The sequence below is a fragment of the Scyliorhinus canicula genome, chromosome 10 (genome assembly GCF_902713615.1).
Source record: "Scyliorhinus canicula chromosome 10, sScyCan1.1, whole genome shotgun sequence".
Classification (NCBI taxonomy): domain Eukaryota; kingdom Metazoa; phylum Chordata; class Chondrichthyes; order Carcharhiniformes; family Scyliorhinidae; genus Scyliorhinus; species Scyliorhinus canicula.
Genome location: NC_052155.1, coordinates 101,680,472 through 101,705,723, shown reverse-complemented (window position 1 = coordinate 101,705,723; position 25,252 = coordinate 101,680,472). Strand labels below are relative to the sequence as shown.

Genomic DNA, 25,252 nt, shown 5'->3' with positions numbered 1-25,252 from the left:
ATCTGGAGCATGCAATCAAAGCCACGGGGCCAATTTCACCAATGTGCCGTATTGGTGAGGAATATCATTCAGCCAGTCATCCATATCTGCCAATTACAGATGTTTGGCCAATCACTTTTAATTCATTGGTTTTAAGTTCAATTAATTTACTGCAAAAAAATTAACGGATAATACTCTTTCAGTTTCCAATATGTGTCACTGAGACGTGAGGCTGCCCATTGGGTAGTATTTATCCAACCTTTTTTTATAATTGAACCCTTTAAAACCAATTTACTACCTAAATTAATGTCAACAGGCTACCTGATTGTGGAGAACATCACTGCACCTGGCAACTAAAGCAAAATGCAGCACAGACTAACTTTTCACCTGGTATTATCTTAATTCTTCAAAATTCTGATTAAGTGCTTTGTATCCACTCCAAAACCATATATATTTCCTGACAATCGCTCCTGATGTGTTGGGTAAGCTGGGTCTGTGAGGACTGTGTTTACTGCAGCAGTGAGAGAGACAGACTTCCAACACTTGAAGAAATGCAACTCGATTTTATTGAACACTTAACTATCATACATACTTTAACTGTGGGTTGACACTATGCTGACTTGACTGGAGGCCTGAGGCTAACCTGACCAGACTAACTGACTACCACATGGTGTTTGTACTAGCTGCTGCTCACAAGCTCTGACTGTCTCAGAGGCTGCATCCCAAGAGAGCGGGAAAACTGGTGCCCTCTGGCTTTATAGTGGTCGTGTCCTGTCTGGTGACTGGCTGCTGTGTTCTGTGTGTTCACTGGTCATCCTGTGTGTCAATCACTGCCTGTCTGTGCACCATCATATACCTGTGTGTATATTATGACAGGTCCCACAATTTGAATCCAAGTAAGATCCAAACAAGACTCAATACAACTGAAGCATCGCTTGGCATTCCAGCCACTTGAGATGAAGATTAACATTCCAATAGCTTCTTTTGGCCATTTACATAACCTATCCATATCGCTATGTAACTTCCTGCTGCCATCTATACAAACTTACTGTTACCAACAAACTTCATCTAAGTAATTCACATAAATGGTTAAAAGCTGAGGCCGTATTATGTCTTTTGGCAAACCACTTGTCACATCTTGCTTAGCAGAGAACATTTCCTTTATCCCTGCACTCTCTCCTCTACCTCTCAACCAATTATTAACAGACATTGCAAGGTTACCACTAATTTCATGAGTTTTCATGTTTGCTAATAATTTCTCATGTGTATCCTCAGCAAATGTTTTCTGCAAGTTCAAATAGGCAACATCACTGTATCCACAGAGTTACCCATACGGACTCAAAATGTTGCTCTATATTTGATCTCCGTCGATGCTGCCAGACCTACTGAGTTTTTCCAGCAGTTTTTGTTTCTATATGAGGCGGGATTCTCCCGAATCGGCACAATGACCCGACGCCGGCATCAGAAACGGCGCGAGCCACTCCGCCGTCGGGCTGACCGGAAGTAGCAGAATTCTCTGCACTTCCGGGGGCTAGGCCGATGCCGGAGGGGTTGGCGCCGCACCAGCAGGCGCCGAAGGGACTGCATGAGTTAGCGCATGCGCAGAACCGCCAGCGTGGTTCAGCGCATGCGCAGACCGGTCGGTGTATTCTGGCGCATGTGCAGGGGCGCGCCGGCCATGGCTGAGCTCTACAGGGGCCGGCGCAGAAGGAAGAAGTGCCCCCATGGCACATGCCCACCCGCAGATCGGTCGGCCCCAATCGCGGGCTAGGCCACCGTGGGGGCCTTCCCCAGGGTCGGATCCCCCCCGAGCCCCCCTGAGGACTGCACCAGCCAACGTACCTGCCAGGTCCCGCCGTGTAGGACCATGTCCAATCCACGCCGGCAGGACTGGCCAAAAAAGGGCAGCTGCTCAGCCCATCGGGGCCCAGAGAATTACCGGGGGGCGGGACCACTGCCAGCGGCCCCCAACCACCATGGCGTGAATCCCGCCCCTGCCTGAAAACCGGTGCCGGAGAATACGGCAGCCAGCGTCGGGGCGGGATTCATGCCGCCAGGTCGGAGAATCCCGCCCCTGATGTAGGTACCTTCTAGTAAGAAATTCTCCCAGAGCTTAACTGCCAGTTTATTGCTAATTTTACAAATAGAAAATATACGGATACTTTTAAAAACGATTAGTGGGACTCTCCATTTCAGATGCCAGGACTGAAATGGTGGACTTCTCGACAACTAAATTGGTGCCAGACCCGGAGCAATTCAGGTTCTGCTATTGGGCTAGCACCACGTCACTTGGAACACAATCGATTCCAATGAAAAACAGCATCAGATTCGCCAGGGTCGGTATTGCCACTCGAAAGGCCGACAAGCTGCAGCCACAGATTGACACTCCACTCCCCACACACACTCATCCCAGCCAAGGTGGCAGCATGGAGGGCGGTACTCCAGTTTGTGGACGCTGAACTCGAGACCCTGCTGGACGCTGTGGAGGAGGCAGGCCACCCTGTTCCCCAGGGTGGAAAAGAGGCTGCCAGCCACCACCGTACACCAGGCCTGGATACAGGTGGCAGAGGCCGTGAACACCATGGGGCCAGCAGTTACAAAAGAAGCTGCACGACCTCCTCAGGACAGCCCCACCCTATGCAGCACTGGGCTCCTGGCACCAACCCCGTCCCACATGTCTGTAACCGCCCCCCCCCCCCCCAACCCGGAGGGCTTTCGAACCCCACCTGCACTCGCACTCCCCAACCTGCACCACATGCCAGCACCCATACCGGTCGCCATGGCCTGGTCACGAAGGCTACCGGCTGCCCACCCCCATTCTGCCTGCATCGTACTGTCTAACACTGTGCATTTTCTGCCACCACCCCCTCCCCACCAGGAGAAGGCAGCGCGTAACCTCAGAGTGTGAGTGATGGCCGGGGGGGGAACGCAGAACCTGCGGCCCTCACCACAGCGCAGCGTCGGGCACTGAACCTTGTTGGCGGGCCCAGCGAGAGGGCAGTTGCTAAGGCAGAGGTCGGCATTGGGCAACTAAGTGAGACCCCGCTACAGTGCGGTTTCCCATGGCATTCGTGGCACCACCCCCACACCACATCTTCACCTCCCCACCCTACCTCCACAGCACCCCCACAACACCTCCTCACCACCCCCACACCACCTCCTCACCACCCCCACAACATATCCTCACCACGCCCCCCCCCCCCGCATCCCACACCCCCACCCTACCATCACACCATCACCATACCTCACCCTTACCACCAGCACCCTCCACCCCGACCCACAATCCCATCATGCATCATGTCTTGAATCTTACAGGATCACCTGGTGATGAGGCGAGCCCTTCGGGTGTCCCGCGACCCCAACCCAAAGCTGCTTCCAGTGACAAGGAGGCAACAGATAGCGGAGAGAGTGCTTAAACACCAGCTGAAGACACCCCAGAGCACCAGTCTAGGGATGAAACTTACTTCCCGTCAGAGCTTCCAACACCCCCCACCATCCCAGAGACACTCACCTCGGTTTTGCACTTTAGTGAAGAGGCTCCTGGGGCACTATCTGGTGCGCACCACACACGTGCTGCGGCACATCCGATGGTGGTAGGAACTCCCAAGGGGTCGGACAGTAGGAGGGCGGCCCACCCCAGGGACGAGCTGCCGTCCAGATGGGTCTCGGGCTTCTGGAAAGGGCGGTGACATTGAAAGTGGAGGTGCAGACACAGAGCCAGGGACTACATGAGGGAGTGTCAGCAACCATCCAGCACCTTCAGGTGCAGTTGGAGGGGTCCAACTGCCTGCAGGAGCAGGAGGTGATGCCGACAATGCGTGCCACCCAGGCCAACAACGCATGGGTGGCATCCGTGGTGGAGGTCTCGGGGACAAAGATATAGGCCATGGATGTCCAAGGCCTGGGGCACTCTGTACGGGCGGTGGCCGAGGCACAAGACAGGGTGGTCCTGTCACAGGTAGTTATGTACCAGGGCTACCTAGACATTTCAGGGCACTCTAGAGCTTGGTCCAGTCACAACGGGTTATGGCTGACGGCCTCGTCGGCATTGCCCAGGCACTGGCTGACCTGAGCCAGTCCCAGAGGGAGGTGCCACAGTTCCTGTGCTCCATGGCCCCGAGCATAGAGACCCTGGTCAAGACAAGAGGGGGACTCCAGGACTGGCAGCACAGGTGGTGTGGAAGCCCCAGGTGTTCACTCCATTCGCACCCCCATTCCATGGAGTAGCCCGGGAGCCATTGGGCACTCCCCAGGGGGAGGAGGAAGTGATGAGGCCCGTGCTGGTGACTCCCGCAGGGCAGGTGCTGGAACACCACAGTGCCTCAGTCTCCCCACCCCTGTCCCCTGGGATGGACTCTGCTGCTACAGGGTCCTCCCCAAGCAGCTCCTGCTTGTACAGCCTTAATGCATCCTCCAGGGCTGCGGCGGCCAGGATGAAAGCCACCATTCCTGGTTGAATTCCGAAATCCATTGTCTGCAGAGAGTGAAAGGCAAACATGTTATGATGCATACTCCGTACACAACCTGGTCCAACGGGCTACACGGTGGCCCCAGCTTGCACTCCAGCCACTGCCTGCACTGCAGCCACTGCCCCCGCATGTTCCCCTCCCCACTCCCTCCTCTCCCATTCCCACACCCACCCCAGTCGTTCAACTGGCACTCTGCCCTCTGCAGCCGCACCGTTGGCCCTCATCGGTACCTGACACTCATCCCTGCCAGCCGGGGTACCCGGCGTAACCCATGCCAACCGTATGATCCACGTCCCCCTGCCTGACATCTCCTTCAGGGGATTCCATGGACGTTGTCCTTGGGTGAGCCACGTAATGCCCCTCTCGCAGGTGGTGTCTGGTTGTGGGTTGCGGGGGTTGATGTGGTGGTGGTGGGCTGTAGGGAGGGAACGGTGAGGGAGTGGGTCACTCTGTGCAACTACGGGCCATGGTGGGTGGTCCGTGGGGTGCGCTGCAAGATGGCTGAACTGCAGGCCACGCGAATGGCCATCCGTGCCTGGACACACAGTCCTAGGGATCATCTCGATGCCACAACCCATCCCCTGGTCACCCCCGTCACACCCCCAGCCCTGGCAGATGCCACGCAGCAGGGCTAGCTGCCCATGGTCCCGCCTTTGGTTCCTTCCTCCTCTCTCTCCCTCAACAGCCACGTCGCCTGTTTCCTGAATTTTAAAACCACAAGTGGAAGTCACCATTGGCAATTCTTTCTGGTGGAGGCGGAAATCGCGGGATTCCCGGAGAAGACCGGGGTGGGCCCATTAATGATATGCCAACTGCGTTTAATGTATGACTGGAGTAGAATGCATTGCCGTCACTGTCGAGGCACCAGATCATGGCATTCCAATGAGTGCCCGGTGCAGGCCATGATTTTTGGCTCACGCACGATTCTCTGCCCAATTGCGTTTCCCGATTCCAGAATTGCTGGACTGAGAAACCTGCTCAATGTTACTATCAAAACTACGTCCTCAAAAATTATCCTTTTTCTTTTAGTTCATTAATGTGCTTACATTTATTTAATTGAGGTGAATTTTGATTTGAACTGTTTATCTCTTATTGCTCTATTATTGATCATAAATGCAAACTTTGTTATTAATTGTATGATAATGTATTCAAAATAACAGGTTTCAAGCAAACAGCCCAATTCTAAACTGTGTAAAATGGTGCCTATTACAAAGCAGGGATTACTGTCACTGGAGGGGGGAAAGGTTTCAACAGCTGTGATATGGTTCTCGGATTAATTTCAGCAGAACAAAGACCACAGCTGTGACTATGAAGGCTGCATGACAATCTAGGACCACAACTTTGTCTTCCTATTGAAAAGCTTTTGCCTCAACAGAACTTTTATTCAGCAGTGAAAATGTTAATGCCATAAATTTGACTTTGACCAACACAAAAAAAAGCCATAAAATAAATTCATTATGAGTTCTGCAACAGCACTGTAAGGGCCAAATGCATTATTGATAATTATGTTTTCAAGTAGTTGGTTGTTGAAGGGTTCTTAGAAAGGTCAAAAGGTGAAAGTATAACCTTCGGGCAAAGGAACCGGGTGAGGACAGCTTGTTTTTGTTCCACAGTTTGGAAAGCAGATTAGTGTCACAGTGTGCTGTGAACTGTCAATTTGAAAGAAAGAAGGTTTCCTCTCTGAGACAGGGCAGAATTTCCAAGACTTGTTGGTTCTGATCATCCTGATAAAGATATTCTTGCTTCAAGTTGCAAACAACAAGATTTTTTAAAAATCCCGCCCAATATTTCCAAATTTGAATCACAGAATTTTTCGAAGTAGTTGAAGAAATATTTGGCTACATTTAATGCACAATTCTCCAGACCTTTCTTTGGCTCAGGATCAATTTGCAAAGCTATCTGTCCTTGCTTTTATCAGCAGCCTGGTATTACGGCAATGGATACTGGTAGATGCTAAAACATGAAAAGACACTAAACATTTAAGGAAGCTGCTGTATGGGGGCATTTTTTCCCCTCGTTCGTTTGAAGTCATGCAGTTTTTGAGAGACTGGTGTATTGCTGGATGGTGGAAAGCGTTTTCCAGTGGGTAAATGCAACTGGGCCATATAGAAGAATGTGATAACCCTCACGAGGACCACGGCGGAAATTGCTGATTGATCTCCCCATGGGCTTCGTAGGATACGAGTTGACGTGATGAGTAGTCGGAGGCCGACCCAGCTGGGGCTCGTAAGCGGGACCTTTAAATGTAGCTGTCAGACCCGGACCTGGCAGTTTCCGATAGCCCTGGGCTGGGGTGTTTGTTTTGTTTGCTGCGGTAATTTAAAATAAACCAGTTTGGCCTTTCACACCACGCCTCCTGGAATTATTACAAATAAGAAGGTCCCAAGTTTGATCCCTGGTCTGCTCTGAGTTATTTGATTTCTGGTAATGGAGGACTTTCCATTTGGTCCCCAAACTTCCCGAGCCAGGAAGAAGGAAATGTTCGGAATGGCACTCCTGTTTGATATCTAATGACCGTCTGCAGACATCAGGGAGCTAATTTTCCTCTAATGTTACATTGGTTCCCCAGTGTAACTCCAGCAAGTGAGTGGAGGGAAACCAGGAAGCGATTTCCGTTAAAGACTTCCGTGATGTACCGAACAATAGTGCCATACTAACACAGGACTTTGGGCAGTCCTGGCATTCAGACAGGGAGTTCAAATGTACTTCACTCGCCAAGGGATAGTAATTAATTGTTGAGTGATCAATGGTGGGGTTAAAATAAAAAAACAAATTTACAGCTGTTATGGAATCACCTGGCCATGGGCCTTTGGCAATGGTTGGAAATGGCAACACACCCAAGACCTGCAGCAGCAATTTACCACCTTTTTCAAGGCATGCTCCCTGACAAACAGCAATCCACTGGATAGTCCAACCAAACTACTTAATCAAAGCTCATCCAGGAAATAGGCTGACGTCACTGCCAGGCGGAAATCCTGCCCGACTATAGTTTTGACAGCATTATAGCTGGGGGGGAAATTCCTGCCATCGGGAAAGGTAGAATGAAGCTCAGCTCCTGCTCCCACAATCGGTTAATACTGCTCTGGATTGACACATGAAGAGTAGCTGTCTTGGTGAGTTCCGAGACACTGCCAGTGGAACTGTATTCATGAGTCTTCAGGACTATAGAATGGCAAGGGAAGCAAATTGGTGTTGGGGGAGGGGATGAAAATGCAGAGAGGCCTTTGTCTGGCCAGCTATTGACAGCACACAGATACTGCATGCCTGAAATGTCTTGTGAGAGTCTGCTGGCCTTAAGATAGATTGAGTTCCCACAATCTAAGGATAAATAAAGAGTTTATCTTTTTTGAATTGGTATTGATTCCCACAAATGCATATCCCTGTGTGTCTAGTCCAACGTATATTGTGAACCAAAAAATATTCCCTCGAGAGTTCCAACAGGATACAGGCAATTCAATTAATTAAAAGTAAAGATTTTTTTTAAACCAAGAATGGTATCTGTTACAATTATTTATCACAAAATCCTTCTATGAAGCAAACAAGGAGAATAGAATCTCTGTTTTTGCCCCATTATTGTGAAGATTTCGTAAGAATGCTGACAGGAATTCAAGCGTTCCCTCTCCACTCAGCAACCGCCCACCCTGCTACTCCCAGAGACAACTGACAGCCTCTTGACACTCTCATTCCACCTTCTCTTCCATGATTGACCTGTTTGTGTGACTGCAACAGCCTTATCGTATAACTTCATAATGCTCCTTAGAGACTACGTTCATTCTGAGTGCAGGCTTCTAACTCTCAACCACTGTAGAACTGCAAATTATTAGTTGGGCAGTTATTAGGCCCACCAGAGAATCTGTGCCAAAAAAAAGGTAACTTTTTGCACATTCTCCCCGTGTCTGCGTGGGTTTCACCCCCACAACCCAAAGATGTGCAGAGTAGGTGGATTGGCCTCGCTAAATTGCCCCTTAATTGGAAAAAATGAATTGGGTACTCTAAATTTAAAAAAAAAGGTAACTTCGTATTTATAAATTGTTTAATTTTTAAAATGCTAAAGGATGATGTTCTGCTTGGTAGCGAATTTTAAATGACTTATCATTATGTAGAAAGTGGCTGTCCACTAGATGGCTGGGTGTTATATCTGTCTGCTATTCTGATATAGCTTTAATAGTGGTAAATCCTTTCTGGCAAGGGGTTAATAAAAACAACTGAACCGATTGCTGGCTAGAGACTGGAAGTGGGGGCAACCAATTATCTGTATACTGATGGTAAATAGTAAATAGAGACATATTTGACCAGTTAAAAGTCACAATACGATCAGCACTTAATCCATGCTATCATTAAGTAAAAGTGCTGCTCACTGAAGATTTGCAGCATTCTTACTTGGACAGTGAGCAAAAAAAATCACTATCACAAGACCATTTAAAGGACATTAACAGCTGCACCTGGGTGATTGTGTGCATATATATTACTCAGTCTTAAGTCACTCTAATTGACAGCCAACTGACGCGTGTTTGCCTACTCTCTCTGCTCCATTCTGCAATATCCTTTACTTACAGCTTCAGCCATCTCACGTCACAAGAATAGAAGACTGGTATAAGAAAAGGATGTTCAGCCACTTTCCTGAACACTGCTCATTTTCTCCTGGGAATTGTTTCTACATTTATTGTAATAAAATATCCTCTTTTTTTGATCGGCTGAAGTACCATAAGTACTATCTCAGATATAAAATTGAGGAGTCTCTGTGAAACCCCTAAACATTAAAATATTAGTCTAATATTTTGGCCAGAATGTTTTTGCCCCCTGCCAGCAATACAAAGATTGAACTCTAAGTTAATACCCAATACACTGTGACCCCCCTCCCCCCGCCCAGTGTCCAGCACCCTTTGACCGCCCCAACATCCAACACCCTGTGACCCTCTCCAACATCCAACACCATGTCACCCCCGCAACTTCCTACACCCTGTGACCTTCCCAATACCCTCTGACCCCCCTAATATAGAACACCCTGTGACCCCCAAAACCCTGTGACCCTCACAACATCCAACACCTTGTAAACCCCGTAACATCCTACACCCTGTGACCCTCCTAATACACACTGACCCCCCCAATATACAACACCCTGTGACCCCCTCATAACCCTGTGACACCCCCCCCCCAACATCCAACACTCTATGATCCCCCAACATCCAAGACCCTGTGACCCTCACCAACATCCAACCCCCATACCCTCTGACCCCCCCAATTTCCAACACCCTGTGATCCCCCAAAGCCCTGTGACCCCCCATCATCCAACACCCTGTGACCCCCCCAACATCCAACACCCTGTGACCCCCCCAACAACCAAATCCTTGTGACCGCCCCCCCAACATCCAACACCCTGTGACCATCTCCAACATCCAATCACCCCAACATCCAACAACCTGTGACCATCTCCAACATCCAACACCCTGTGACCCCAACATCCAACACCCTGTCACCCCAACATCCAACACCCAACACCCTGTCACCCCAACATCCAACACCCTGTCACCCCAACATCCAACACCCTGTCACCCCAACATCCAACACCCTGTCACCCCAACATCCAACACCCTGTCACCCCAACATCCAACACCCTGTCACCCCCCCAACATCCAACACCCTGTCACCCCAACACCCAACACCCTGTCACCCCAACATCCAACACCCTGTCACCCCAACACCCAACACCCTGTCACCCCAACATCCAACACCCTGTCACCCCAACATCCAACACCCTGTCACCCCAACATCCAACACCCTGTCACCCCAACATCCAACACCCAACACCCTGTCACCCCAACATCCAACACCCTATCACCCCAACATCCAACACCCTGTGACCCCAACATCCAACACCCTGTCACCCCAACATCCAACACCCTGTCACCCCAACATCCAACACCCTGTCACCCCAACATCCAACACCCTGTCACCCCAACATCCAACACCCTGTCACCCCAACATCCAACACCCAACACCCTGTCACCCCAACATCCAACACCCTGTCACCCCAACATCCAACACCCTGTCACCCCAACATCCAACACCCTGTCACCCCAACATCCAACACCCTGTCACCCCAACATCCAACATCCTGTCACCCCCCCAACATCCAACACCCTGTCACCCAAACACCCAACACCCTGTCACCCCAACATCCAACACCTTGTCACCCCAACATCCAACACCCTGTCACCCCAACACCCAACACCCTGTCACCCCAACACCCAACACCCTGTCACCCCAACATCCAACACCCTGTCACCCCAACATCCAACACCCTATCACCCCAACATCCAACACCCTATCACCCCAACATCCAACACCCTGTCACCCCAACATCCAACACCCTATCACCCCAACATCCAACACCCTATCACCCCAACATCCAACACCCTGTCACCCCAACATCCAACACCCTGTCACCCCAACATCCAACACCCTATCACCCCAACATCCAACACCCTATCACCCCAACATCCAACACCCTATCACCCCAACATCCAACACCCTGTCACCCCAACATCCAACACCCTGTCACCCCAACATCCAACACCCAACACCCTGTCACCCCAACATCCAACACCCAACACCCTGTCACCCCAACATCCAACAGCCTGTGACCCCCCCAACATCCAACACCCTGTGACACCCTCAACAGCCAACACCGTGACCCCCCCAACATCCAACACCCTGTGACCACCTCCAACATCCAACACCCTGTCACCCCAACAACCAACACCCTGTCACCCCAACAGCCAACACCGTGACCCCCCCAACATCCAACACCGTGACCATCTCCAACATCCAACACCCTGTCACCCCAACATCCAACACCCTGTGACCATCTCCAACATCCAACACCCTGTCACCCCAACATCCAACACCCTGTCACCCCAACAGCCAACACCGTGACCCCCCCAACATCCAACACCCTGTGACCATCTCCAACATCCAACACCCTGTCACCCCAACATCCAATACCCTGTGACCATCTCCAACATCCAACACCCTGTCACCCCAACATCCAACACCCTGTCACCCCAACATCCAACACCCTGTCACCCCAACATCCAACACCCTATCACCCCAACATCCAACACCCTGTCACCCCAACATCCAACACCCTGTCACCCCAACATCCAACACCCTGTCACCCCAACATCCAACACCCTGTCACCCCAACATCCAACACCCTGTCACCCCAACATCCAACACCCTGTCACCCCAACATCCAACACCCTGTCACCCCAACATCCAACACCCTGTCACCCCCAACATCCAACACCCTGTCACCCCAACATCCAACACCCTGTGACCCTCTCCACATCCAACACCCTGTGACCCCCCCAACATCCAACACCCTGTGACCCCCCAACATCCAACACCCTGTGACCCACACCACATCCAACACCCTGTGACCCCACCATCCAAATCCCTGCGACCCCCCCAACATCCAACACCCTGTGACCCACACAGCATCCAACACCCTGTGACCCCCTCAACATCCAACACCCTGTGACCCCCCCAACATCCAACACCCTGTGACCCCCCAATATCCAACACCCTGTGACCCACACAGCATCCAACACCCTGTGACCCACACAGCATCCAACACCCTGTGACCCCCCCACATCCAAATCCCTGCGCCCCCCCCCCCAACATCCAACACCTTGTGACCCACACAGCATCCAACACCCTGTGACCCCCCCAACATCCAACACCCTGTGAGCCCCTCAACATCCAATACCCTGTCATCCCAACATCCAACACCCTGTGACCCCCCCCCCCCCAAAATCCAACAGCCTGTGACCCCCCAACATCCAACACCCTGTGAGCCCCTCAACATTCAACACCCTGTGACCCCCTCAACATCCAACTGTGGTGATATGCATCACTGTAAACACACAAGGGGTTAATGTAAAGACACTAAGACCAAGTAAACACTAGAGGGAGCATCAGGGACATTATGACACACAGACATTCAACCAATAGGTCAGTGAGATAGGACACGACCAATGGGTAGTCAAGACACCCAGAGGTGACACTACCACAAGGGGGCAACCCATATAAAAGGACAGGGCACACATGCTCTTTCTCTTTTCCACAGGCGGCACTCAGAGAAGGACAGGGGCAGATTGGATGCATCACACCCACCGCATGGCTTAGAGCAGACTGGTTAGTTAGACTGAGTTATTATAGCAAGATCAGCAGGAGAGTCAAACTCAAGTAGGAGAATTTTTAACTGTTCAATAAATATGTTAAACCTATCTCCAAGTCCGAACCTTCCTTTGTCAGAGTATTCATCAAGGAAGCAGCTTATGCTACATGAATAAGCATAACACAACATGGTACCAGTAGTGCCCTGTTGAATCTCTATAGTTCAACTCAACATATCTGTGACAACCAGCAACAGCACCGAGGCAAGATGTTCGAGATTCCGGTTCCACAGCAGCTCAGGTACCATGGCAATCTCAGTGCCAACTGGCGAGCGTTCAGGCAGACATTTGAGAGCTACCTGGTAGCGTCCGACCTAGATGGCGTGGCGGATGCAGAGAAAATAAAGCTTTGGCTCACCATTGCGGGTGCAAATACAGCAGAAATCATCAAGACCTTCAAGTACTCCAAAGGGAAAGCCAAGAGAGACTTCCAGACAGTTCTGGCAAAGTTTCAAATATACTGCGAGGAAAACACAAGAGAGAACGGTCAAAGAGGCGCCAATACTTAACACGAGGCGAAGGTAGGCCTGCAAATGCAGAAAATCGCAGTTTTGATTGGCAGCCATGTTGAGAAAGGAGCTGCACATGTGCTGTTCCCCAGAAGACGAGAACCAGCAAAACAGTGTTTTCCGGATGCGCGACTTCTCGCGCATGCTTAGTTGCACAAAGAGCGTACAGAAGAGGAAGGTTGCGCATGCGCAGTTGCAAAACAAGCCCAAAGTAAAGGAAAAGCAATCTGTGCATGCACGATCCATTCCTACACTCTATGTAACAAGCGTCATAACGTGAGAGGCCCCGGACCATGCCCACTTAAAGGGGAAATATCCCAAAACAGTGAAAAAATATTTTAAAGCCAGAAAACACAATTCCTTCACCTGGAGCGACAGCACAATGCCTGAACTTGGGCCAGTCGCTGAAAATAATCTCCGCAGAACCCTGTAACAAGCAGTAAGCACCGCCCAAAGAAATGATTTGGTCCTTGAAGACTACGACTCAGACGTTGATTTCTTCTTTGGACATCGCGAGCACAATGACAGCTCCGACACAGAAAGTGATGATATGGTCCTTGAAGACTACGACGCGGAGATGATTACCAAATCCGAACCGCAACGAGATGTGTTGTACAGTGAAGAATCCGACACAGACATGGACAAGTTCTTCGGATTTGACGATCCTCAGCCCAGCAAAGAAGACATCCTAACCCAGAAGTACAGGATTCTGCTGCAGCCTGACGCCAAGAGATAGAGAGCGGTCCAAGCCCACAGAGAGCGGCTGGACGCCACACCAGTGCTCCATGCACCACAAACAGTGCTCCATGCACCACGAAGAGTCCCGACTCCACACGAAAAGTGGTCCACACACCACGAAGAGTCCCGACTCCACACGAAAAGTGGTCCACACACCACGAAGAGTCCCGACTCCACAAGAAAGGTGGTCCACGCATCACGAAGAGTCCCCGACTCCACACAGAGGCTGGTCCATGCACCATGAAGAGTCCCCGACTCCACACAGAGAGCGGTCCACACACCACGAAGAGTCTCCGACTCCACACAGAAAGCGATGACAGACTCCACAGCGAGACCACTGCACAACTCCACACAGAGAACACAGAAAGACTCCACAGCGAGACCACTGCATGACTCCACACAGGGAATGATGCCAGCCTCCACAGCGAGCTTGTTAAAAGACTCCATGATGGAACCAACGCAGGACTACAGAGCGCAGTCCTTGCATGAACAAGACCATGAAGGTCTAGCAACCTTATCTGAGCAACCAGCAGCAGACAATGCAAGTCTGCCATGCTCAAGTGCACACCAAGAAGACTATGAAAGTCTACCACGCTCACGTGAACAACAAAGCGACTATGACAGTCCACCCAGATTATTTGAGCAACCAGAAGAAGACTCTGACAGTCTACCCTACTCAATTAACCGACAAGAAGACACAGAAGGTCTTCCCATTGTATGTGAGACAAGTGACAAAGGTTTTCCCTACACAAACTTAACCTCACTAGGCTGGTGGAGCATATGGAGGAGAAGTTTAAAAGGTGGGACATGTTGCCACTGTCGCTGGCGGGCAGGGTGCAGTCAGTCAAGATGACGGTGCTCCCAAGATTTTTGTTCCTGTTCCAGTGCCTCTCCATCCTTATCCCAAAGGCCTTTTTTAGGAGGGTCAACAGGAGTATTACGGGATTTGTATGGGCGCATGGGACTCCGAGGGTGAGAAGGATGTTTTTGGAGCGGGGCAGGGATAGGGGGGGCTGGCGCTGCCCAACCTCTGTGGGTACTATTGGGCTGCCAACGCAGTGATGGTGCGGAAGTGGGTAATGGACGGGGAAGGGGCAGCAAGGAAGAGGATGGCGTCCTGTGTGGGCACGAGCCTGGAGGCGCTGGTAACGGCGCGGTTGCCGCTCCCTCCAACGAGGTATACCACGAGCCCGGTGGTGGCGGCTACCCTCAAAATCTGGGGGCAATGGAGACGGCACAGGGGAGAAATGGGGGGCTCGATGGAGTCCCCAATACGGGGGAACCACTGGTTTGTTCCAGGGAGCATCGATGGCGGGTTTCTTGGCTGGCACAGGGTAGGCATTAGGAGGTTGAGGGACCTGTTTGTGGATGGGAGGTTTGCGAGCCTGGGTGAGTTAGAGGGGAAGTTTGGGCTTCCCCTGGGGAACATGTTTATGTACATGCAGGTTAGGGCATTTGCCAGGCAGCAGGTGGAGGGGTTCCCTCTGCTGCCCCCACATGAGGTACGGGACAGGGTGCTCTCGGGGGTGTGGGTTGGAGGAGGGAGGATTTTGGACGTGTACCACGTAATGCAGGAGGTAGATGAGGCCTCGGTGGAGGAGCTGAAGGGTAAATGGGAAGTGGAGCTGGGTGAGGAGATTGAGGAGGGGACATGGGCGGATGCCCTGGAAAGAGTGAATTCCTCCTCTTCTTGTGCGAGGCATAGCCTCATACAGTTGAAGGTACTATATAGGGCTCACATGACCGGGACAAGGATGAGTAGGTTTTTAGGGGGAGAGGGCAGGTGTGCTAGGTGCTCGGGGAGCCCAGCGAACCACACCCATATGATCTGGGCATGCCCAGCGCTGGGGGAGTTTTGGAAGGGGCTAGCAAGGACGGTGTCGAGGGTGGTAGGTTCCAGGGTCAAGTCAGGCTGGGAACTCGCAATATTTGGGGTTGCAGTGGAGCCGGGAGTGCAGGAAGCGAAAGAGGCCGGTGTTCTGGCCTTTGCGTCCCTAGTAGCCCGGCGGAGGATTCTTCTTCAGTGGAAGGAAGCGAGGCCCCCAAGCGTGGAGGCCTGGATCAATGATATGGCGGGGTTCATCAAATTGGAGAGGGTGAAATTTGCCCTGAGGGGATCAGTACAGGGGTTCTTTAGGCAGTGGCAGCCTTTTCTTGACTTCCTGGCAGAACGGTAGGAAAATAGGCCGGCAGCAGCAGCAACCCGGGGGGGGGGGGTGGGGGGGTTTTGTTTCGTGCGAGGGGAGAAATGTGTATATGTGTTTATTGAATATGCCGGGTGCTTATTTATTTCCTCTTTTTGTAGTTACTGGGTGGGCGGGGGGGGGGGGGGGGGGGGGGGGGGGGGATGGGGGGTTGGTTTTTCTTTTTTTGTTGTTATATTTTGTGTAAATTTCAATTAAAATTATTATTTTTTTAAGTGACAAAGGTTTCACAATTCCCATACAAGATGTTCAACATCTCAGCGAGACTGACAGATCTCAACTAGTATGTACAGAGGCACTCGACAATGAAAGTGAGGTTACTCGTGACTCCAGTGACACCACGTTAATTCAAACCTCATCCACTCGAGCGTCTCCACAAGAAATTGCATTCCTGAACATTTTGACTCCGGACAGGCAGCATTAAGACACCTCAGATGATTCAAGTGACACCTCAGATGATTCAAGGCAGGAAGGGGCATGAGGTCCTGCAGCAGGGGTTCAGGGAGCTAGGCAGAAAGTTAAAAGATAGGACCTCTAGAGTTGTAATCTCGGGGTTACTCCCTGTGCCACGTGCCAGTGGGGCTAGAAATAGGAAAATAGAGCAGCTAAACACGTGGCTAAACAGCTGGTGTAGGAGGGAAGGTTTCCGTTATCTGGACACTGGGAGCTCTTCCTCGGCAGGTGTGACCTGTATAAGAAGGACGGGTTGCATCTAAACTGGAGAGGCATAAATATCCTGGCCGCGAGGTTTGCTAGTGTCACACGGGAGGGTTTAAGCTAGTATGGCAGGGGGGTGGGTACCGGAGCAATAGGTCAGAAGGTGAAAGCATTGAGGCAGAACTAGGGAATAGGGCCAGTATGGCTCTGAGGAAGAGCAGACAGGGAGATGTTGCTGAAAACAGCGGGTCTGGTGGCCTGAAGTGCATATGTTTTAATGCAAGAAGTATTATGAGTATGCCAGATGAACTTAGAGCTTGGATTAGTACTTGGAACTATGATGTTGTTGCCATTACAGAGACCTGGTTGAGGGAAGGACAGAATTGGCAGCTAGGGGGTGGATCAGCACAGGGCTAAATCGCTGGCTTTGAAAGCAGACCAAGGCAAGCCAGCAGCACGGTTCAATTCCCGTACCAGCCTCCCCGAACAGGCGCCGGAATGTAGCGACTAGGGGCTTTTCACGGTAACTTCATTTGAAGCCTACTTGTGACAATAAGCGATTTTCATTCGTTTTTTTCATTTCATTAAACGTTCCAGGATTTAGATGTTTCAGGCGGGATAGAGGGGGATGTAAAAGGGGTGGCAGAGTTGCGCTACTGGTTAGGGATAATATCACAGCTGTACAACGGGAGGACACCTCAGAGGGCAGTGAGGCTATATGGGTAGAGATCAGGAATAAGAAGGGTGCAGTCACAATGTTGGGGGTTTACTACAGGCCTCCCAGCAGCCAGTGGGAGATAGAGGAGCAGATAGGTAGACAGATTTTGGAAACGAGTAAAACAACAGGGTTGTTGTGATGGGAGACTTTAACTTCCCCAATATTGACTGGGACCCACTTAGTGCTTGGGGCTTAGACGGGGCAGAGGTTATAAGGAGCATCCAGGAGGGCTTCTAAAAACAATATGTAGATAGTCCAACTAGGGAAGGGGCTGTACTGGACCTGGTATTGGGGAATGAGCCCGGCCAGGTGGTAGAAGTTTCAGTAGGGGAGCATTTTGGGAACAATGACAACAATTCAGTAAGTTTTAAAGTGCTGGTGGACAAGGATAAGAGTGGTCCTCGGGTGAATGTGCTAAATTGGGGGAAGGCTAATTATAACAACATTAGGCGGGAACTGAAGAACCTAGATTGGGGGTGGATGTTTTTTTTTTTTAAATTTAGATTACCCAATTATTTTTTCCAATTAAGGGGCAATTTAGCATGGCCAATCCACCTACTCTGCACATTTTTGGGTTGTGGGGGCGAAACCCACGCAGACACGGGGAGAATGTGCAAACTCCACACAGACAGTGACCCAGAGCCTGGATCGAACCTGGGACCTCAGCGCCGTGAGGCGGTTGTGCTAACCACTAGGCCACCGTGCTGCCCTGGGGGTGGATGTTTGAGGGTAAATCAACATCTGACATGTGGGAGGCTTTCAAATGTCAGTTGAAAGGAATCAGGACCAGCATGTTCCTGTGCGGAAGAAGGATAAATACGGCAAATTTCGAGAACCTTGGATAACAAGAGACATTGTTCGCCTCATCAAAAAGAAAAAGGAGGCATTTGTCATGGCTAGAAGGCTGGGGACAGATGAAGCCTGTGCGGAATATAAGGAACGTAGGAAGGAACTTAAACAAGGGGTCAGGAGGGCTCGAAGGGGTCACAAAAAGTCATTGGCAAATAGGGTTAAGGGAAATCCCAAGGCTTTCTACACGTACATAAAAAGCAAGAGGGTAGCCAGGGAAAGGGTTGGCCCACTGAAGGATAGGCAAGGGAATCTATGTGTGGAGCCAGAGGAAATGGGCAAGGTACTAAATGAATACTTTCCATCAGTATTCACCAAAGAGAAGGAATTGGTGGATGTCGAGTCTGGAGAAGGGTGTGTAGATAGCTTGGGTCACATTGAGATCCAAAAAGATGAGGTGTTGGGCGTGTTGAAAAATATTAAGGTAGATAGGTCCCCAGGGCCGGATGGGATCTACCCCAGAATACTGAAGGAGGCTAGAGAGGAAATTGCTGAGGCCTTGACGGAAATCTTTGGATCCTCACTGTCTTCAGGTGATGTCCCGGAGGACTGGAGAATAGCCAATGTTGTTCCTTTGTTTAAGATGGGTAGCAAGGATAATCCAGGGAACTACAGGCCGGTGAGCCTTATGTCAGTGGTAGAGAAATTACTGGAGAGAATTCTTCGAGACAGGATCTACTCCTATTTGGAAGCAAATGGATGTATTAATGAGTGGCAGCATGGTTTTGTGAAGGGGAGGTCGCGTCTCACTAACATGATAGAGTTTTTCGAAGAGGTCACAAAGATGATTGATGCAGGTAGGGCAGTGGATGTTGTCTAAATGGATTTCAGTAAGGTCTTTGAGTAGGTCCAGGTCCCTCATGGTAGACTGGTACAAAAGGTGAAGTCACACGGGATCAGGGGTGAGCTGGCAAGATGGATACAGAACTGGCTAGGTCATAGAAGGCAGAGAGTAGCAATGGAAGGGTGCTTATCTAATTGGAGGGCTGTGACTAATGGTGTTCCACAGGGATCAGTGCTGGGACCTTTGCTGTTCATAGAATATAAAGAACAAAGAACAAATAAAAGTATAGCACAGGAACAGGCCCTTCGGCCCTCCAAGCCCGTGCCGACCATGCTGCCCATCTAAACTAAAATCTGCGACACTTCCTGGGTCCGTATCCCTCTATTCCCATCCTATTCATGTTTTTGTTTAGATGCCCCTTAAATGTCATTATCATCCCTACTTCCACCACCTCCTCCGGCAGCGAGTTCCAGGCACCCACTACCCTCTGTGTCAAAAACATGCCTCGTACATCTCCTCTAAATCTTGCTCCTCGCACCTTAAACCTATGCCCCCTTGTAATTGACCCCTCTACCCTAGGGAAAAGTCTCTGATTATCCACTCTGTCTCTGCAGCTCATAATTTTGTAGACTTCTATCAGGTCGCCCCTCAACCTCCGTCGTTCCAGTGTGAACAAACCGAGTTTATTCAACCGCTCCTCATAGCTAATGCCCTCCATACCAGGCAACATCCTGGTAAATCTCTTCTGCACCATCTCTAAAGCCTCCACATCCTTCTGGTAGTGTGGCAACCAGAATTGAACACTATACTCCAAGTGTGGCCTAACTAAGATTCTAAGTGGCCTAACTAAGGTTCATATATAAATGATTTGGAGGAAAATGTAACTGGTCTGATTAGTAAGTTTGCAGACGACACAAAGGTTAGTGGAATTGCGGATAGCGATGAGGACTGTCAGAGGATACAGCAGGATTTAGATTGTTTGGAGACTTGGACAGAGAGATGGCAGATGGAGTTTAATCCAGACAAATGTGAGGTAATGCATTTTGGAAGGTCTAATGCAGGTAGGGAATATACAGTGAATGGTAGAACTCTCAAGAGTATTGAAAGTCAGAGAGATCTAGGTGTACATGTCCATAGGTCACTGAAAGGGGCAACACAGGTGGAGAAGGTAGTCAAAAAGGCATACGGCATGCTTGCCTTCATTGGCCGGGGCATTGAGTATAAGAATTGGCAAGTCATGTTGCAGCTGTATAGAACCTTAGTTAGGCCACACTTGGAGTGCAGTGTTCAATTCTGGTCGCCACACTACCAGAAGGATGTGGAGGCTTTAGAGAGGGTGCAGAAGAGATTTACCAGGATGTTACTTGGTATGGAGGGCATTAGCTATGAGGAGCGGTTGAATAAACTTGGTTTCTCACTGGAACGACGGAGGTTGAGGGGCGACCTGATAGAAATCTCCAAAATTATGAGGGGCTTAGACAGAGTGGATATTCAGAAGCTTTTTCCCAGGGTAGAGGGGTCAATTACAAGGGGGCATAGGTTTAAGGTGCGAGGAGCAAGGTTTAGAGGAGATGTACGAGGCACGATTTTTTACACAGAGGGTAGTGGGTGCCTGGAACTTGCTGCCAGAGGAGGTGGTGGAAGCAGGGACGATAGTGACATTTAGGGGGCATCTTGACAAATACATGAATAGGATGGGAATAGAGGGGTACGGACCCAGGAAGTGTAGAAGATTTTAGTTTAGACGGGCAGCATGGTCGGCACAGGCTTGGAGGGCCAAAGGGCCTGTTTCTGTGCTGTACTTTTCTTTGTTCTTTGTTCTTTGAACCTGAACTTACTCCGGACGGGGAGTGTCAAGAAACCATAGCTGATTCAGGTGAACCAGAATGGGTTCCAGACCGGGAGCATCGACAAGCCAAAGATGATTCTAGTGAACTCCAGACAGGGAGCACCGAGGAATCAATGAAACAGCAGATGCCACAAAGGACACTGATACAAGTAACTTTGTGAAGGACTCAAATTCTCCACTCAGTGTGGTCATTGAGAACAACGAACACAACAACAAAACCTATGAAAGCAACAACAAAGACAACAACAAGAAGTGTACCAAAGGCATCAACGTCAACAACAAGCACAACAAAAACAACAACACTGGAACAACGACTGGTACAGCATGGTACAACTCTGCAAATGCAGGACAATGCAACAGCACAGCTCCTAACACTGGCAAGAGTACAGCCATACCATGGCATTACAGCAAATCTCACCGGTTCAAGTTTGCTCCACTACAACAAGCAAACCAGCTTTCAAGGCAGATACGGTTGCTACACTACACACAAGCAGACCAGTTTTCAAGGCAGCTGACATACGGCATCAATATCGCAATCACAATAAACAGTCCAGGTCAGACAACACAGATGACATACTGCATCGCTACCACAAGCATAGAAAAAAAGAGTCCACATCAGACAACAAAGTGCTTTGACCATTTGCACACCTCCTGATCACTTCTTGGTTCCTTAAGCACAGGGACACTGAAGGCATTCGCAAGGAAATGCCAGCATGAACATTGACACTTCAATAACAAACCAAGAAAGCCACTCGACCATATCAATTCATAAACATATTATTTGGTATTGTATAATCATGATTTGTACATGTCATCACTTATCTACCTATTTTGTTCAATTTTTTTTGACACATTACAGAAAATATGTAACACTACAAAAAGGGGGATGTGGTGATATGCATCACTGTAAATACACAAGGGGTTAATGTAAAGACACTAAGACCAAGTAAACACTAGAGGGAGCATCAGAGATATCATGACATACAGACATTCAACCAATAGGTCAGTAAGATAGGACACGACCAATGGGCAGTCAAGACACCCAGAGGTGACACTACCACAAGGAGGCAACCCATATAAAAGGACAGGCCACACATGCTCTTTCTCTTTTCCACAGGCAGCACTCAGAGAAGGACAGGGGCAGATCGGAAGCATCACACCCACCGCATGGCTTAGAGCAGACTGGTTAGTTAGATTGAGTTACTACAGCAAGATCAGCAGGAGAGTCGAATTCAAGTAGGAGAATTGTTAACTGTTCAATAAATGTGTTAAACCTATCTCCAAGTCTGAACCTTCCTTTGTCAGAGTATACATCAAGGAACCAGCTTATGCTACATGAAGAAGCATAACACAACACCCTTTGACCCCCGAACATCCAAATCCCTGTGACCCACACAGCATCCAACACCCTGTGACCCACCCCCAACATCCAACACCCTGTGACCCACTCAACATCCAACACCCTGTGACCCCCTCAACATCCAACAGCCTGTGACCCTTCCCAACATCCAACACCCTGTGACTCACACAGCATCCAACACCCTGTGACCCACACAGCATCCAACACCCTGTGACCCACACAGCATCCAACACCCTGTGACCCACACAGCATCCAACACCCTGTGACACTTCCCAACATCCAACACCCTGTGACCCCTCCCAACATCCAACACCCTGTGACACCCCCCAACACCCTGTGACCCTTCCCAACATCCAACACCGTGACCCTTCCCAACATCCAACACCCTGTGACCCCCCCAACATCCAACACCCTGTGACACCCCCCAACACCCTGTGACCCTTCCCAACATCCAACACAGTGACCCTTCCCAACATCCAACACCCTGTGACCCCCCCAACATCCAACACCCTGTGACCCCCCAACATTCTGTGACCCCTGCCAACATCCAACACCATGTGACACCCCCCAACAGCCTGTGACCCCTCCCAACATCCAACACCCTGTGACCCCTCCCAACATCCAACACCCTGTGACCCCTCCCAACATCCAGCACCCTGTGACCCCTCCCAACATCCAACACCCTGTGACCCCTCCCAACATCCAACACCCTGTGACCCCTCCCAACATCCAACACCCTGTGACCCCTCCCAACATCCAACATCCTGTGACCCTTCCCAACATCCAACACCCTGTGACCCCTCCCAACATCCAACACCCTGTGACCCTTCCCAACATCCAACACCCTGTGATCCTTCCCAACATCCAACACCCTGTGACCCTTCCCAACATTCATTACCCTGTGACCCCACCCAACATCCAACACCCTGTGACCCCACCCAACATCCAACACCCTGTGAGCCCCCCAACATCCAACAACTTGTGACCCCCCCAACATCCAACACCCTGTGACCCCCCAACATCCAACACCCTTTGACCCCTCCATCATCCAACACCCTGTGACCCCTCCGAACATCCAACACCATTTGACCCCTCCAACATCCAACACCCTGTGACCCCCCAACATCCAACACCCTTTGACCCCTCCAACACCCTGTGACCCCCCCAACATCCAACACCCTTTGACCCCTCCATCATCCAACACCCTGTGACCCCTCCGAACATCCAACACCCTTTGACCCCTCCAACATCCAACATCCTGTAACCCCCCAACACCCTTTGACCCCTCAACGTCCAACACCCTTTGACCCCCCAACATCTAACAGTCTGTGACTCCCCCAACATCCAACACCTTGTGACCCCCCAACACCCAACAGCCTTTGACCCCTCAACATCCAACACCCTTTGACCCCCTCAACATCCAACATCCTGTGACCCCCAATACCCTTTGACCCCTCAACATCTAATAGTCTGTGATCCCCCCAACATCCAACACCCTGTGACCCCCCCAACATCCAACAGCTGTGACCCTCTCCAACATCCACAATCTTATGACCCATCCTTTCACTTCAGAAGCCTGTGTCCACCCCATCCCACTCCTACCTGATAACCGCCATCGAAACCCCATTATCCAGCGCCAACTCCAGATTCTCACATGCAAGCCACAGTTGAAATCTATTTAGAGACAGGGCAGAAGGAAGATACCCAGTAGCCCCATGGTTCAATGACTGTTCCCTGCATGATTTCTTCCAGGAAAGACAGGTGGTCCTCTTTCCCAAGGACAGAAGGAGGAGACCTCCCTGCCTAACCAAACAAATCTGGACTACGTTTGTGGAAGAAGTCAGCAACCATGAGGCCATTCAAAGTACTTGGCTGCAGTTCTGCAAACGGGTCAGTGACCTTGTCTGTTCTGCTAGGCTGAGTACCACACCTCAATTGCATTTCAGGACAGCAACCAGAGAGGACTAGTCTAGCATGGGTGTGGGGATGCTGGGGTGGGATAGCCTATCATTTCAATGCCAATGGATGGAAGTTGCAGCATCTCTTTGGAAAGGAGTGGCTGCAGCTCCACAGATGATTTAAGAGTTAATGTATCTATGCTTGCATGTTCTGAATATGTAATAAAAGTCCAATTTGGTTTTTGAAAGTTTCCATCCATTCTTGGTGACCCTTTGGATGTGCAGGAGTAGCATGGGTGTACCCGAGGGCCAGTGAGCCCTGGAATAAACCTAAGGCCTAGAAATTCAGGACCACAGTGACCTTGAGAGCCATTGGCATCGATGAACATTAATGTCATCAACCTCACCTCCTCCACCATATGATGCACAGGTAGGTCACAACCTCTTAAAACAGGTGCAATCTATGGTGACACTGTCATTGTGACATTAAGAAGTAGTTCATCCTTTGTCAGCATTCCCTATCTATAGGGTATCTTCATCTCTGCACTGGTGTCTGCTCATGGTCCCTTCTACAGTCTTCTGCAACTTCCCTATCACCAGTGTGCCCATCTGGGCAGCCATGAGATTGCTCTTGTTTCAAACCATGAGCCAACACCTCTCCCACCTCAGATTCTCCTCCTGATTGAAGGAACCTCCTCTGGGATAAAGAATGCCTATGCCACCTGAGCACTGGTGGTCTGACTGGACCATCCAGCCAGAAGGTGGTGCAATGCAACTGTGCCTATCCCTATCCCCCTGTCAGAAGCACAATATCCTCTAGGGTACCTCAACCCCAAATCAATGGCTGCCTTACTCCTTTTGGAGAGAAAAAAGTAAAAGGTCTAACTACACATCTGTTGAGTGCAGCAATCAAACGCTATCACCTCATTGCTATTGTTTAAAAGCATCTGAGGAACAGAACCCCGCCGCCCTCATGCTTTTACTAGAAAATTCAGAAG

General features: G+C 50.2%; 1 long non-coding RNA gene across 1 annotated transcript in view; it reads left to right on the top strand.

The window, feature by feature from the left end:
• The window catches only part of LOC119972952, an 82,303-nt gene extending 58,091 nt beyond the window's left edge, over positions 1–24,212 (top strand). The window contains exon 3 of the long non-coding RNA XR_005462191.1: positions 24,109–24,212. This is a non-coding gene — a long non-coding RNA (uncharacterized LOC119972952). The remainder of the gene's footprint in view (positions 1–24,108) is intronic.
• Positions 24,213–25,252: the final 1,040 nt, after the last annotated feature.